Source organism: Mesoplodon bidens (assembly GCF_964165515.1).
Source record: "Mesoplodon bidens genome assembly, chromosome: 1".
In the NCBI taxonomy this organism is placed as follows: domain Eukaryota; kingdom Metazoa; phylum Chordata; class Mammalia; order Artiodactyla; family Ziphiidae; genus Mesoplodon; species Mesoplodon bidens.
This window is the reverse complement of record NC_138176.1, coordinates 86,918,792-86,933,621: the sequence shown is the minus strand read 5'-3', so window position 1 is coordinate 86,933,621 and position 14,830 is coordinate 86,918,792.

Below are 14,830 nucleotides of genomic sequence, written 5' to 3'. Positions count from 1 at the left end.
GTTCTGACTCCTTTGGTTTCTCATCACTATGCTAGATTCCTTAGCTGCTGATATGCTTACAAAACTGTGTTAACTCAGGAAAACCTAGAAAAATAGATACAAAGAAACTATTTTTAAAGTTAATTTTTAATAAATTGACAAAGGCAATTTTAAAAAAGGGAGACAGGGGCTTCCCTGGTGGCGCAGTGGTTAAGAATCTGCCTGCCAATGCAGGGGACACAGGTTCATGCCCTAGTCTGGGAAGATCCCACATACCACAGAGCAACTAAGCCCGTGCGCCACAACTACTGAGCCTATGCTTTAGAGCCCGTGAGCCACAACTACTAAACCTGTGTGCCACAACTACTGAAGCCCGTGCACCACAACTACTGAAGCCCACATGCCTAGAGCCCGTGCTCTGCAACAAGAGAAGCCACCGCAATGAGAAGCCCACGCACTGAAACAAAGAGTAGCCCCTGCTCGCCTCAACTAGAGAAAGCCCACATGCAGCAATGAAGACCCAGCACAGCCAAAAATAGTAAATAAAAGAAATAAATTTATTTTTTAAAAAAGGGAGACGGCAAGGAAAAAGAGCATCCAAGAAACCTACAATTATATCTCTTCTCTGTAGAAAGTAGGCATTCCAGTATGACAGTATTTCTCTGCACTCCACCAACCTGAGTGGTTTAAAAAATAATTAAGGAATGATTTCTTGTTTAAGATAGCAGACTATCTAAACATATTTTTTTTCTCCCGAGATCCTATCAGAATGACAATGAAAGAAAACAAGGTGTATAAACACAACAATAAAGAAAAAGAGAGGGTAGTCACAGTGGATGAGAATTTTCAATAAATTTCTGGAAAACAAAAACTGGCTGTAGATTATGAACATCATATTGAAACCGAGGGTAGTCATCAGTTAGATCCTAACTTGCTTAATAAATAATGAACTGTAACCCCCCTTCCCCGATCAAGCTCATTTCAATTGTTTTTACAAAAACTTGCATATCCTCCAAGCGTCACCTAACCTAAACAGTAAGATGTTTGCCTGAGCTGTTTTCCCAGAACTTGGAGTCAGCTGTGTCTAGTTTGAGCTCCAACCAGTTAAGACTGGTTAGAACACCAACTCTCCAACTGGGCATGCATAAGTGTCCTCGGTGACCTTTTGACATCAGAGGGCCAAAAACTCCACCTTCAGGACATGCTAACCCCAACATTTTCCGAACATGTGCCCCATGAAGAAGCATGTAACTTAGTTGTTCCTGCACAGGACAATTACTTCACCTTTTTCTTGTTTCCAGTCACATTTCCCCACACTCCCCATGCCTCAGCTTTATCCAGTGAATATCCCGAGACCCTCGCCTTCGGGGAGGCGGGTTTGAGATTTGTTCTCCTGTCTCCTTGCTTGGCTGCCTCATGAATAAACCCTTTCTCTGCTGCAAACCTCAGCATCTCAGTATTTGTCTTGCTGCACATCAGGCAAATGAGCCCAGTTCAATAACAAAATCATGAAAAAAAAAAAAAACTGTGGAAGTCAGAGGTTAGAATATACACGGAGAAGACCACAAGAGCAAGAGAGAATTATTCTCTTCAGCAGAATCCTAGAGAGACTCAGGATCTTTTAGATAGTATCTGCATGGGAGAGTGAGAGAAAGAGATGCATGAAAATGGCAGACTTCATTGACGGTTTGTCTACGGAACAGTTAGCCACCCCAGTCCAACTCCATCACTCACCACGAACAGAATGGCTGTCAGGAAGGTATTTGCCCCTCAGTCCTCAACAATTCCTCCAAACACACACACACACAGGTTTCCTCTCGAGAGAAATTGGAGGAGAAAAACAGCATTTAGTGTGAATACTGACAGAAGCTGCAGTGTTCTGGAATGTTAGAGTGCCCAAGTGTGATGACCGAGTCCATACCCAATCTCCTTACATCAGAGCCAGCCACTTGCCACCATCAGCCCATGTGCACAGAACTCTTAGTCAGTTCACATTTCTGCATTCTTAAAGGATTGTTAGACACTTTCAAAAAACCTGAAAAGTGAAGGAACAAGATTAAGATAAAGAGATAGAAAACTAACTCTAGAATAATCAAATAAACCCAAGGTAACAAAAGAGAACTTAAGAGATAAATTTAATTACTATTCTCATAGAGATTTAAGAAGATATTGCTTTTATAAACCAAAAATAAGCATGCTACAGAAAAGAACAATTGAATTAATAAAACCTTGGTGAATTAAAAAACAGATTGCTGAAATTAAAAATAGATAATTTACTCATCCTTATTCCCCATATATTTAATAAGAGCCTCCGCAAAACTTTCTTCAAAAATGTTTTCTAAAGTATGTTTGTATGGCAAACCTCTTGAGGCTATGTTTATCATTCAGAGTGCTGTTTGGAGACAGATGGCACATTCACACCGAGTACTTTGAGGCGAGATTAATGGCCACTTACAAAGGAGTGAACAGGGTACAGAAAAACAAAGAGGTTAGTGCAGTACCAGCTGCTAAAAGCAAGGCATTCCTTCCATCCCTGGGCCTGAAGGGATGACAAGATAGAGGAGGAAGAGGAAGAAGAAGAGGAGGAAGAGGAGGAAAAAGAGGAGGAGCAGAAGAAGAAAAAGAAGAAACTGAGAGATAGGGAGAGAGCTGTGTGAAGACAGTGACTGAATAGGAGCTATGACCTTGGGTAGAAGCATGAAGCCAGCCCATACTGCCCCTCATGGAGGGTGCCATGGATACAAATACGCTGACCTGATTCCTTCCTCTCTTTGATCTACAAGGGGTCTCTATTCCCCAAAAGAATCAAATGCCAAGGGAGCCCCTTGATCCAGGTATGGAGCAGAGTGATGCAGGGTAGATGGTTCAGAGTGGGCAAACAAAATATCCAGTACATGTATCCCTGAATATATGACAGTCATGTGTTCATATTTAAATGACTGTTTAGCTGGATATAAAAGTCATAAGTTCTAAGTTCATTTCCTTCAATGAACCTAAATCTATAATGTTTTGTCTCTTTGATACCAGTGTGGCTGTTTAGAATCCCGATGTCAGTCTGAGATACCCTCTTTCTCTTTGGTATCTTTTAAGACTTGTTCTTTGTCCTTTGAGCCTATAAAATTTTACTATCATGTGTTTAGATGTGTATTTTTTCTTTGGTACTCTTTGAGTACTTTCAGTTTGAGGTTTCAAATTTTTATTTTTGAAAAGTTCTAGTTATTATTTCTTCAGATATTTCCTTCCCTCTATTTATCTTTATTTTTCCATCTGGGATTTCTATTCTATGGACTTGACACTTCTACTTTCATTCTCCATTTCATTCAAGTTTTAATTAATGATTTTTTTCATCCTTTAAAACTTCCTTGATGTTCTTCTGGGAGAGTTTCTTTTTTTTCTTTTTTTTTTTTTTTTTTGCGGTATGTGGGCCTCGCGCTGTTGTGGACTCTCCTGTTGTGGAGCACAGGTTCTGGACGCACAGGCTCAACAGCCATGGCTCACGGGCCCAGCCGTTCTGCGGCATTTGGGATCTTCCCGGACCGGGGCACGAACCCATGTCCCCTGCATCGGCAGGCGGACTCTCAACCACTGCGCCACCAGGGAAGCCTGGGAGAGTTTCTTAATCTGATATTCATGCTCAATAATTTGTTCTTGTTCTAAATCCACTCTGCCTTACAATATTTTTATTTCAAATTTCATATTTTTCGTATACAGTGTATCCACTTGATTTTTCATTGTAACTGTTAGTTTCTTTTTCATGTCACCAGAATCCTCCTTAACATTCCTTGAAGGATATTTATTATGTTTTATTTTAAATTCTTGATCTCTTCATTCATTTCTCATGACTACATAGATTGTTTAGTCTATTATCTTCCTTTAACAGCAGCTGTGATTTTCAGATGTCTCCTTAATTTACTCTGTGAATTTATTTCCCTCTTAAAGTTTTAGAGATCTTGGCTAGCAATATGCAGGGTGCCTGAATATTGTCCTCTTAGTGAGTTTACAGAAAGGATGTCCTCAAGGGGCAGAGCTGCCAGTGCCCCAGTTTAGACTATACCATCCTGGTTTGTTCCTTTCCCCCTCAGGCAAAACTGGCCATCTTACTATGATGTCAGCTGAATTCCTTTTTCCAGTGAGGATGAAGCCATGCACATTTTTACCCTAACAATTTATGTATCCATCCAATATATATTTGTTAAATGACTTCTATATGCCAAATTTGCATTTGCAAGATAGTTAGCTCTCATTACTGTTGACTCTGTTCATAGAATAGGTAATATCTTTGAAAAAAACTAACTGATCATCTTGAATACAAGTATCAATACATACACATAACTTTACTAATAGCCATTTTCTAAACTTTCAAGAACATGATAAAGCAAGAATTTATAAAATGTGCAAAAACTAGAATATTTTTGCTGTAAAATAATAATTTATACTTTACAATGCAGCCTGATTAAGTGCAAACTCTAAGGCACTGCAATAGGAGTTATCTCATGATTCCTGTCTTGATGTTTGTCATTACTCGAGAAGGCAGAATATGTATATAAAAAGACAATTAACAAGAGACAGCAAAGCATGTGTCAAATGAGAGATATAATATCAATACAGAAATTTAGAGAAAGTCCGGGAGTAGTCAAGGAGACAGTAAAGGAACAGTAGATGAAATCTGAAGTATTTAGACCAGATGTGGGGTTGGAATGACCTGGAGGTGGTAAGGGAGAATTTTGTAGAAATTCTAATAAGATGGTTTTAATGGAAAGATCTCTACTATGAGTAGGGAATAGTGCTTGGACAGTTAGATTGTGTAGAAATTGTCCAGAATAGTCAGCAATGGGAAATGTGTCAATAAGAGATGATCAAAAGGGTTTCTGAGTGACAAAGTAGGCCAGATTAAAGCAAGATCTCACAAGCTTTAGTGGTCAACAGAGGCAGCACGGTCTTATAACTTTTTCTAACAATGCCAAAGAGTAAATCGGGTTGTCTGGGAAATTCAGATCAGCAGAGAAGGTGAACACAAAAAGAACAATAAATTAAGAGGGGTTTTCCTGAAAATGCAATAGCTGTTCTATTTTTAATAATGGAAAAAATCATGAGAAAGCAGAAGAAAATAGATAGTAAGGAGAAGAACTGATATGGATTTGTAAAGGAATGAGTAGATATGAAAGGTTACCCCTCTGCCATTAGGCACAGATAATAGGAGTGGATACAGGAGGAGGTTAGAGGTTAGGAAGTGTTAGATGTGGCCCAGAAAACATTGGTAGGACAGATTTTTGTGAATAGGTGAGATTGTGGGTTGTCTGATAGCATTGTTCCAGTTGAAAGTTGGATGTGGCTGAGCTTCTAGACATCCTCTTTCTCTCACCACCCCCCTTGAGGGAGGAGGAGGAGGATGTTTCTCTCCTTTGGGCTCTGGCCTTGCTGGTAATAAGGTCTTCTGAGATGAAATCTCACTGAGGCTTTCAAAATTGGATAGAAGAAATGTTATCTCTTAAGATTGCCAAAGAATTGATTAAAGCTTTTTGTTTCCATGGTTAGAGATAACATACTTATCCTTTCATAATACATGCCTATGTCACAAGAGAGACTATGTCACAAGAGTCACTTCCAAGATGTAACTATGTACTGGGGGGAGGAAGTAAGTAAAATCACATAGTTTTATCTTTCTTATATCATCTTTCTATGGGAAGGACAAACTATTGTTGTCTGCATTTCTTCCTGAAGAAATGAGAGACAGAGTAAAAATATATGGTTCAATCACTTCCAAGATGTAACTATTTACTGGGGGGAGGAAGTAAGTAAAATCACATAGATTTATCTTTCTTATGTCATCTTTCTATGGGAAGGACAAACTATTGTTGTCTGCCTTTCCTCCTGAAGAGCTCAGCCTGAACTGATTTCTCTCCCAGCTCTTAAAGCATTTTTGCCCAGAGCACATGTCTCTGTCATTCGTCCTGCTCTGCCTTCTGTTGTTGACTTAGATCTTGTTAGTTTTTGCATCCTCATGTAACACATATACATACAGACAGATTTCTGTAAAAGTGAGGGGCGGGTAGGTTGCTTACCTCGTTTTGCCCACTCTAGATACCAGAATCTGAATATATAAATAAATGTGGCAATACTTTTCAGCAAGCCATTAAATTTTCAGTCAGTCAACAGTAACCTTACCCATGGGGGATAAAGAAACACATTCTATGCTGTGCCATGCTGCTCTACTCATGGTCGCATCTGCTGAGGCTTCCCAGTGTTGTTTTGAGGCCCGCATTTGTAGGTTAGGGGCCTTGTTTTATTTCATTTTTTCTAAATATCGAGTTCCATATTTTAATACCCCTGCCCTAACCTTGCCACCTGTACCATTGAAGGGCTGTGGTGTGTGCTGTAGTTCTTTCTCTCTTATCTGAGCACACTATTTCTATAAGCTTTCTGTAGATATCAGTATTTTTCTTTCCTGGTGACAGCAGTAATTGAAAGGTGTAAAAAGCCTGTAGTGGGCATTTGTTATTTGTGGGTTTTGCCATATTAAAAACATTCATCCTTTTTTTATGGTAAAAGTTTTCTTTGGGAAATCACTCTTTCCCCAACTTAGACTACGGCCTTGGACTGGAATTGTCCCTGCTCACAATTCCAGGAATTTTCCATGACTAGTGTAATCCACAGTGATGGGTTTAGGGATGGGCATATGGCCCAGTTCTGGCCAATAAGAGGCAGGCCCAGGACAGGAAGTTTTGCTGACTTTGAAATAGAAAAGTTCTTACTTTCTTATGGGACTCAGGACAAGTGCTGGTGCAGCCATTTTGTGAATAAGCCAAATGGTGACTTAAGAATAAGGTCTCCACTGAGGAAGTAAAGGCACAAAACAGAAAAAGAGGAACCAGGCCTGGATTAAGAGTCACTAAAGGAAATCAGCTCCTGGAATACTCAGATACATGTGTCAATAAATTCAATTTTACTTAAGCTACTTGCATTTTTTTTGGTCACTTGCAACTGAAAAAGTAAAAGCCATTGAATGGATAAAGCTGCTTTAAACATCTGTGTGGAGGTCTTTGTGTAGATACACGTTTTCAAAAACCACTGAATGAATATATTGACTGCTTGGAGTTCAAATGAAAATGAATCCCTGGCTTACTGATGCCTTGATATTTTCCATGTGTTTACTCATTCATTTATTCAACACATTTAGTGAGGGCATATTCTGTATCAGAAATTTTGTTAGATTCTGAGAATAAAGTGGTGAGCAAAAGGAGATATCGTTCCTGACCGAGGAGCTTAATGTCTACTGGGGAGGCTAGACATTATTAAAGAGAGACACACATCAAAATCAAGGTGGGAAGAATTAAAGAGATTGAAGAGAGACTTAGGTTGAGTGGGCAGGATTTGCTGGTGCATTGGCTATGGGGAGTGGGTATAGAGGGACAGGTCCCAGGTTCCCATGTAATATAAGGGTAGATGGTGGTATCATTTGATGAGATGGAAGACCCTGGAGAAGAGCATGGAAATCTTCTCTAAGACATGTTGAGTTGTTTTGTTTTTGAAACCTCCAAGAGATTCTAAAAAGCCAGTTGAATATAGTGGTAAAATTATTAAATGTTTTCTTTGCCAAATGGCTTAAGCATTTCATTATTTCATGCTCAATATTGTATGAGTTGCATTTATGCCTCATCTTGTAGGCTCCTTCAAGGGAATATATATATATATATATATATATATATATATATATATATATATATATATGTATACACACACATATGTATATACATTTTATACATATATAAAAGATATATATGTATGTAGGTGTATATATTATATATATATACATACATGCACAGACATATATATGACGTACAAAGCACAGTGCTTTGCACTTCATAGTGATGAAATATTTATTTGTTGATTTAAATTGATATATATCCTTTTCTTCCCCAAGGGTCACATGAGTTTATTCTCATTCTATATTTATAAACAACTTGAGTCATATAGCATAGAGGAAATGTAGCAGTTCTCTTATAAAATGCATGTGATACTTATTAAACCCCTACTAAAGATAGGAAAGCTGTGCAGGAGAACAAAATGGAAAATACATAAACTTTGATATTGAATCACTGCTTTTGAGAACTTCATAATAAGCTCTCTTACCTAACATTTTATGTCTCTCGATTATGAAATTCTTGAAAATTTTGATGGGACGTCTCAGATCTTCCATTAATGAAACATTTGTGCTAGTCAGAGTAGGAAGCTGGGGTAGAGGATGAACAAAAGGTCTGAGTCAGAGTGTAGATACTATTATCCAAGGTGGTATGTGGGAAGAACTGAAGGATGGAGAAGCCCTGGTTAATTCACTGGTCATTACCAAGACTTTAATGCAGGGATATAATACCTGGGCTCTTCTGCTTATTCCAAGAAGAGGAAAGAACTTTTAATCTGAGAGGAGGGACATTTATCATGGCCTGAAATACCTTTCCTATGCCCCATCCCCACTCCTTTTCTAGTTAGTCCACCTGTGGAACAGTGAAAGAACATGGGCTAAGGTCATATTCTTGGGTTTAAATCCCACTTTTGCCACTTATTTGCTGAATTGGTATGGGTCAGTCACCTGATGTCTTTGACGCTCACATTTCTTATTTATAGAATGAGGTTAGAGTATAATGATTCAATGAGATTGTATGGCTAAAAGTTTAAAATCTAAAACTTAGAAATGTAAAGTATACCACATTAATTTATTTGCTTTAAATAAAATTAAATAAATGTAAAATTTAATAAAATTAAATCTCACTACAGTCTCCATTTTACTAGGTTGGTGAGAAATTTAAACACTGAGTCACTGGTAACCCCTTCTGCAAATATTAATTTATTTATATTTTGCTGTCATGGAAGGTTGAACCTTACTGTATAGGTTTAATTTAAATGCCTACTCAGTTTGAACTAAGTTTTTCCAGGAACATGATTTTCTAAAAAAAAGGACAGAGTATACACATAATTAAACAAAGATAAATGAGACAGACTATAAACTTTCTTTTAGTAAAAATAATAGAGATATGAGGAATCGCCAATAGCTGTTTGGAGTCATTTATCTGATGATTGCCTTACTTTTACAGATCAATGAGAATATAAAAGTCAAGACCTAAAAATAAAGCAGACGTTCTTTTCTTTTTTTGGCCGCGCTGTGTGGCTTGTGGGATTTTAGTTCCCTGACCAGGGATTGAACTCTGGTCCTCGGCAGTGAGAGGGCGAAGTCCTAACCACTGGAATTCACAGATATTCTTATTTTGGCCACTGAAATGGAAGTGTCACTTTTCTCAGATTATAAATCTTTATTTCTTCACATTTGGAAAGATATGGTAGAAAGGATATTAAATAGATAAACCCATTTATATTTGGTGTTAGAATGCAAGTATATTTAAATTACAATTGTACTTGATGTTGTGATTGTGTTTAATATTGGGATTGTTATTAGTTTAGCAAAACAGTGAAGTTGTCCTTTATGTAGCCATAAATTTAATATGTGTATATTAAGTGCCTACAGTGGTTAATACACTGGGCATGCAACACAAAATAAACACTCACCCTGAGAACTTATAGTCTGTATTGGTATAAGGAAGGGAGAAAAACCTCAGGTAAAATGGGCAAGTTAAGATAACAATACAGGGCTACAAGAAATCAGCTGGTTTGGAATCAGAGGAGGAGGCTATGCTGGAGATGGTGGTGAAAAGCAATCAGGAATAAGGCAGTGATAGAAATGACCATAAATGGAAAGAAAAAGGCCTTAAATGACTAGATGTATTTTTTAAAACTACTTAATACTTTTAGTTAGAAGCTGATTTATGATTTATTGAGTTTCTATGCCCTAAAAATTTCTGTAGATGTGTTTTTTTCTGTCTTCTAGCAATTTCTATTATTTTCCTATTTTTCTGTTTCATGATTTTTCTGAAGTATTTTTTCTTTATGTTTTATGCATAAGAATGATTATTCAGTCTTCAAATTAAGACTGAGACTTTCCCAATTGGGACTTCTTGGTTAAACTCTCCTGCTTGCATCTTACTATGTAGACTTTTTTTTATATCTTCTGTGAATATAATAAATAAATATAAATAATTATAATATAATTATGGTAATATAATATGTAAATAAATAAGTGCAAGTAATAAAACTTATATCATGCTGTTGTGAGGATTAAGAAAACATTTATGTAAATACACAAAAGCCATGATTCACATGAAAGCACTTAGTTATCCCATTGATAGTAGTTTCTTCCCTTCAGAATTCTACCTCTGGATTTTTCTGAGAACTCAGTTATTCCAAAAGATTATTTCTGGGAACTGAAAAATTTGAAATACTTAACTCCATTCTGGCTGAGAAAGAGAGGAAAATCTCTAAGGGACATGTAAAGAGTTAGATTTTGTTCATTTTTATAACAGTAAGGAAAAACTATTTTTCTTAATGCTTAGCAAAAAGTTTTGCCTTTGCTTTTAAAGAAGACCTGGATTTTTTTTTATTGCAATGTATTTCACATACCATAAAATTTACCACTTAAAAGTATGAAATTTAGTAGTTTCCAATATATTCACAAAGTTATGCAACTATTGCCACAAACTAATTTCAGAATGTTTTCATGGCCCTGAGTTAAAAATACTTTACTTATTAGCAGTCATTCTCCACTGTGACCTTCTTCCAGCCTCTGGAAACCCCTAATCTACATTCTGTCTCTATAGGTTTGCCTTTTCTGGACATTTCATAAAAATGAAGCCATACAATATGTGGCCTTTGTGTCTGGCTTCTTTCACATAGTATAATGTTTATAAGTATCATCATCTTGTCACATGTTAGTTCACCGCTTTTTATGGATAAACAATATTCCATTGACTGGATATACCACATCTTGTTTTTCAATTCATCTGTTGATGGACATTCGGGTTTTCTTCTATTATGAATGATGCTGCTATGGACATTCATATATAAGTTTTTGTTTGAACATATATTTTCAATTCTCTTGGATGTATATACATAGGATGGAATTGCTGGGTCATAAGGTAACTTTACATTTAACTTTTTATTTATTTATTTATTTTTTTGCGATACGCGGGCCTCTCACTGTTGTGGCCTCTCCCGTTGCTGAGCACAGGCTCCGGACGCACAGGCTCAGCGGCCATGGCTCACGGGCCCAGCCGCTCTGCAGCATGTGGGATCCTCCCGGACCGGGACACGAACCCATGTCCCTTGCATCAGCAGGCGGACTCTCAACCACTGCGCCACCAGGGAAGCCCTTTACGTTTAACTTTTTAAAGAACTGCCAAACTATTGATATTTTCTACAGCAACTGCACCATTTTACACTCCCACCAGCAATGTTCGAGTTGTAATTTCTCTATAATTTCACCAGTACATGTTACTTTCTAATTTTTTTATCATAAACACCCTAGTAAGTATGAAGTGGTATTTCCTTGTACTTTTGATTTGCATTTCACTGATGACTAATGATATTATGCATCTTTTCATATATTTTTTGTCAACTTGTATATCTTCTTTAGAGAAATGTCTATTCAAATCTTTTGTCCATTTTTTACTTAGATTATTTATCTTCTTATTTTTGAGTTGAAGTAATTCATTATATATTCTGGATATAGCTCCTCAACAGATTTATGATTTACAAATCTTCATCTCATTTTGAGGTTATCTTTTCTCTTTCTTGATAGAGTCCTTTGATAGATAAAAGTTTTTTTTCATTTGATGAAGTCAAATTTATCTGTATTTTCTTTGGTTACTTTGTGTTTTATGTGATAATATTTTTTAAAAATCACCTAATCCAATGTAACAGAATTACATCTAAGTTTTCTTCCAAGAGTTTTAGAGTTTTAGCTCCTACATTTAGATTTTCAATCCATTTTGAGGTATGAGTCCAAATTCCTTCATTTGCATATGGATTGCACATGAAGAAATTGTGCAAGGAATTGCATAGTTGTCCCAGTGCCTTTTATTGAAAAGACAATTCTTCCCCCCATTGAATGGATTAAGCACATTGACCAATAATCAACTGACCGGGATGTTTAGATTTATTTCTTGACCCACAATTTTCTTCCATTGATGTATGTGTTAATTTTTATGCCCATACCACACTGTCTTTTTTTTTTTTTTTTGCGGTACGCGGGCCTCTCACCGCTGCGGCCCCTCCCGCCGTGGAGCACAGGCTCCGGACGCACAGGCCCAGCCGCTCCGTGGCACGTGGGATCCTCCCACACCGGGACACGAATATTCCACTGTCTATTCTACTACATAGACCTTTAGAACTAAACACAGTAAAATTTTCTTCAGTTTCCCAGTGCTAGGCAGGAATCCACTAAAACATAAAAGCATGTCATTGTTGATTTTATTCTAAATTTTCTGGAAATGAACCACAATTCTTCCTCAAGAAAATTTTTTTACAATTACTCACATTTTCTATTATTAATCTGATTTATTGCACTGTCATCCTGTATCAGTTGGGATTCAGTTACCAGATACAGAACACATAGACTCTAGCCTAGTATGTTTAAGCAGAGTAAGTCTTTTTTTTTAAAAGCCAGATATTTGGCACCTAACATTGATGGGTAGGGAATTGGGAAGCCAACCCCCACTGCTGGCTCCAGGACCACACCACTTCCACCATGATCCATTCCATGAAAATGGATGTCCTGTGTTTAACACTGGAGAATGAGGAACTCAACTGTGGGAGCCCTGTAAGACCTGCCACAGAAAAGCCAAATGCCTCTGTGACTATCTTTACCAGCAGGATCCAGGTTTTTGCCTACCCTACCTTTATTCATTCTCAAGGCGATACTGCTGGGACACACTCAGGTTTCTTACTGTTTTTATTATAATTTATTTAGTCACCACTTTGAGCCACTTAGAAATGTAAACAAACTTTAAGAGTCAGTTTCTCTTTAGATGGAAAGATCTGTCTCCAATGGTACCTTTTTAAATGTGTCCTTTGTTTCTTTCAGCTTTTGTATATTTTTAGAGACTTTCTATTGTACTCCTTTTCACATAACTCTTGTTTACATAACTGCTAATGTTTGCATATTTTCTTCCTTGAGTTAAAGTTTACTTCAATTCCCTCTCTACATCATCATTACATATTTCTGAGATGAAAAGTACTTATATTTTCCAAGTATTTGAAAGAAGAATGTCTACATTTAAAATGTCTGTGTCTATGGTGATATAATGCTAGAGAAGCAAATATTTACATGAAGCCAAAAGAAAAGGAAAAAAAATCATGTGACAAGGGGAAAAATCTATAATAAAAAACTATGATCTTTACTTAAATCAGTGGGGAAAACTGCCAACTGAGAACTTTGAATGAAGGGTAATTTTCCGTTTGTGTTATAGTACAAAATAAAAGACTCTTGAATTTGGAAGATAATATTCTATAAGGAGATTCACAGAACACAGTATTGTATAAATCTTTTTCTTGCTCTCTTCATTCTACTTAGATATCTACTCTGCATTTGTTGTGCATTCTTTCAGTAAAAAATGTCATTTCTCTAGCTTAATCCACCTATGTCCAAGTATGAAATGTCTTGTCAGTTCTCTCCTTTTATTATAAACTCTTTTCGGTGTCCAAGGTACATAGAGAAATGTACACAGCTGTAAGCATGAAGCTAGATGAATGAAAGTGATTTTAGCGTGTTTTTTTGTTTGTTTGTTTGTTTTTAATTTATTTATTTTTGGCTGCGTTGGGTCTTCGTTGCTGCGTGGGCTTTCTCTAGTTGCGGTGAGCAGGGGCTACTCTTCATTGTGGTGCACGAACTTCTCATTGCAGTGGCTTCTCTTGTTGCAGAGCATAGGCTCCAGTAGTTGTAGTGCATGGGCTTCAGTAGTTGTGGCTTGCAGGCCCTAGAGCGCAGGCTCAGTAGTTGTGGCGCACAGACTTAGTTGCTCCACGGCATGTGGGATCTTCCCGGACCAGGGCTTGAACCTGTGTCCTCTACAATGGCAGGTGGATTCTTAACCACTTCACCACAAGAGAAGCCCTTAGCATGTTTTATCCTGACGCCATGTTGGCTTTATTATAAACTACGCCCCATGTTTTCTTACTGAGTGAAATCCTACTATATCGTATAGAAAATAACTGTCAAATAGCATATATTTAAATACCTCAAAACTTGATTATTTTTTGCATTTCCAGAGAGATCAATTACTATATTAGAGCCTTTGAAAAATTAGAAAATACCTAACAGTATCATTTTCAGAGCCACTGGCTGACTGATCTGGCAAGCATTTACAAGTGTTCTGACTGGATCCTCCTGGGAAGGTGGAGGCCAAAGCTTAGAGAGGTTAACGGAGGTAGAGCAGGATAAGCCCTAACTCCAAAGCCTGCACTCTTTCCATGCACCAGGGTGCTCAGCAGTAGCACACAAGATGAATTTGGGGTGGTTTATCTTAATGGGTCCTAGAAAAAATATAATGGTTACATCAAGCTCATGATTTCTCAGAATACTTGTGTAGGAAAATGCTTAAGTTAAAATATTCAGAGACTTTTAAAAATATTAAACAAGTATTAGGCTTGACTGTGGTGCAAGAATGAGTGAAGCTTGGAAAACATGGTACATCACCAGCTGCCCTTGCTAAACAAAATTGCCTCTGAAATGTGAACAAAGAGGAGTTTGGTGAAGCCTAAAGAGAAGTTTTAGACTGAAACCACATGAGGCCAGTACTGAAAACTGGCTCATTACATGCATTCCCACTGGCAGGGAATAGACCTTACTGCACACTGTAGTCTGGAAGCTAAAGACTACATTTCCCACACACCTTTGAGGTCAGGCCCCATCATGATCTCGCATCAGCCTGGGATGTGGGAGACACATCTATCACACCTATTTATCTAC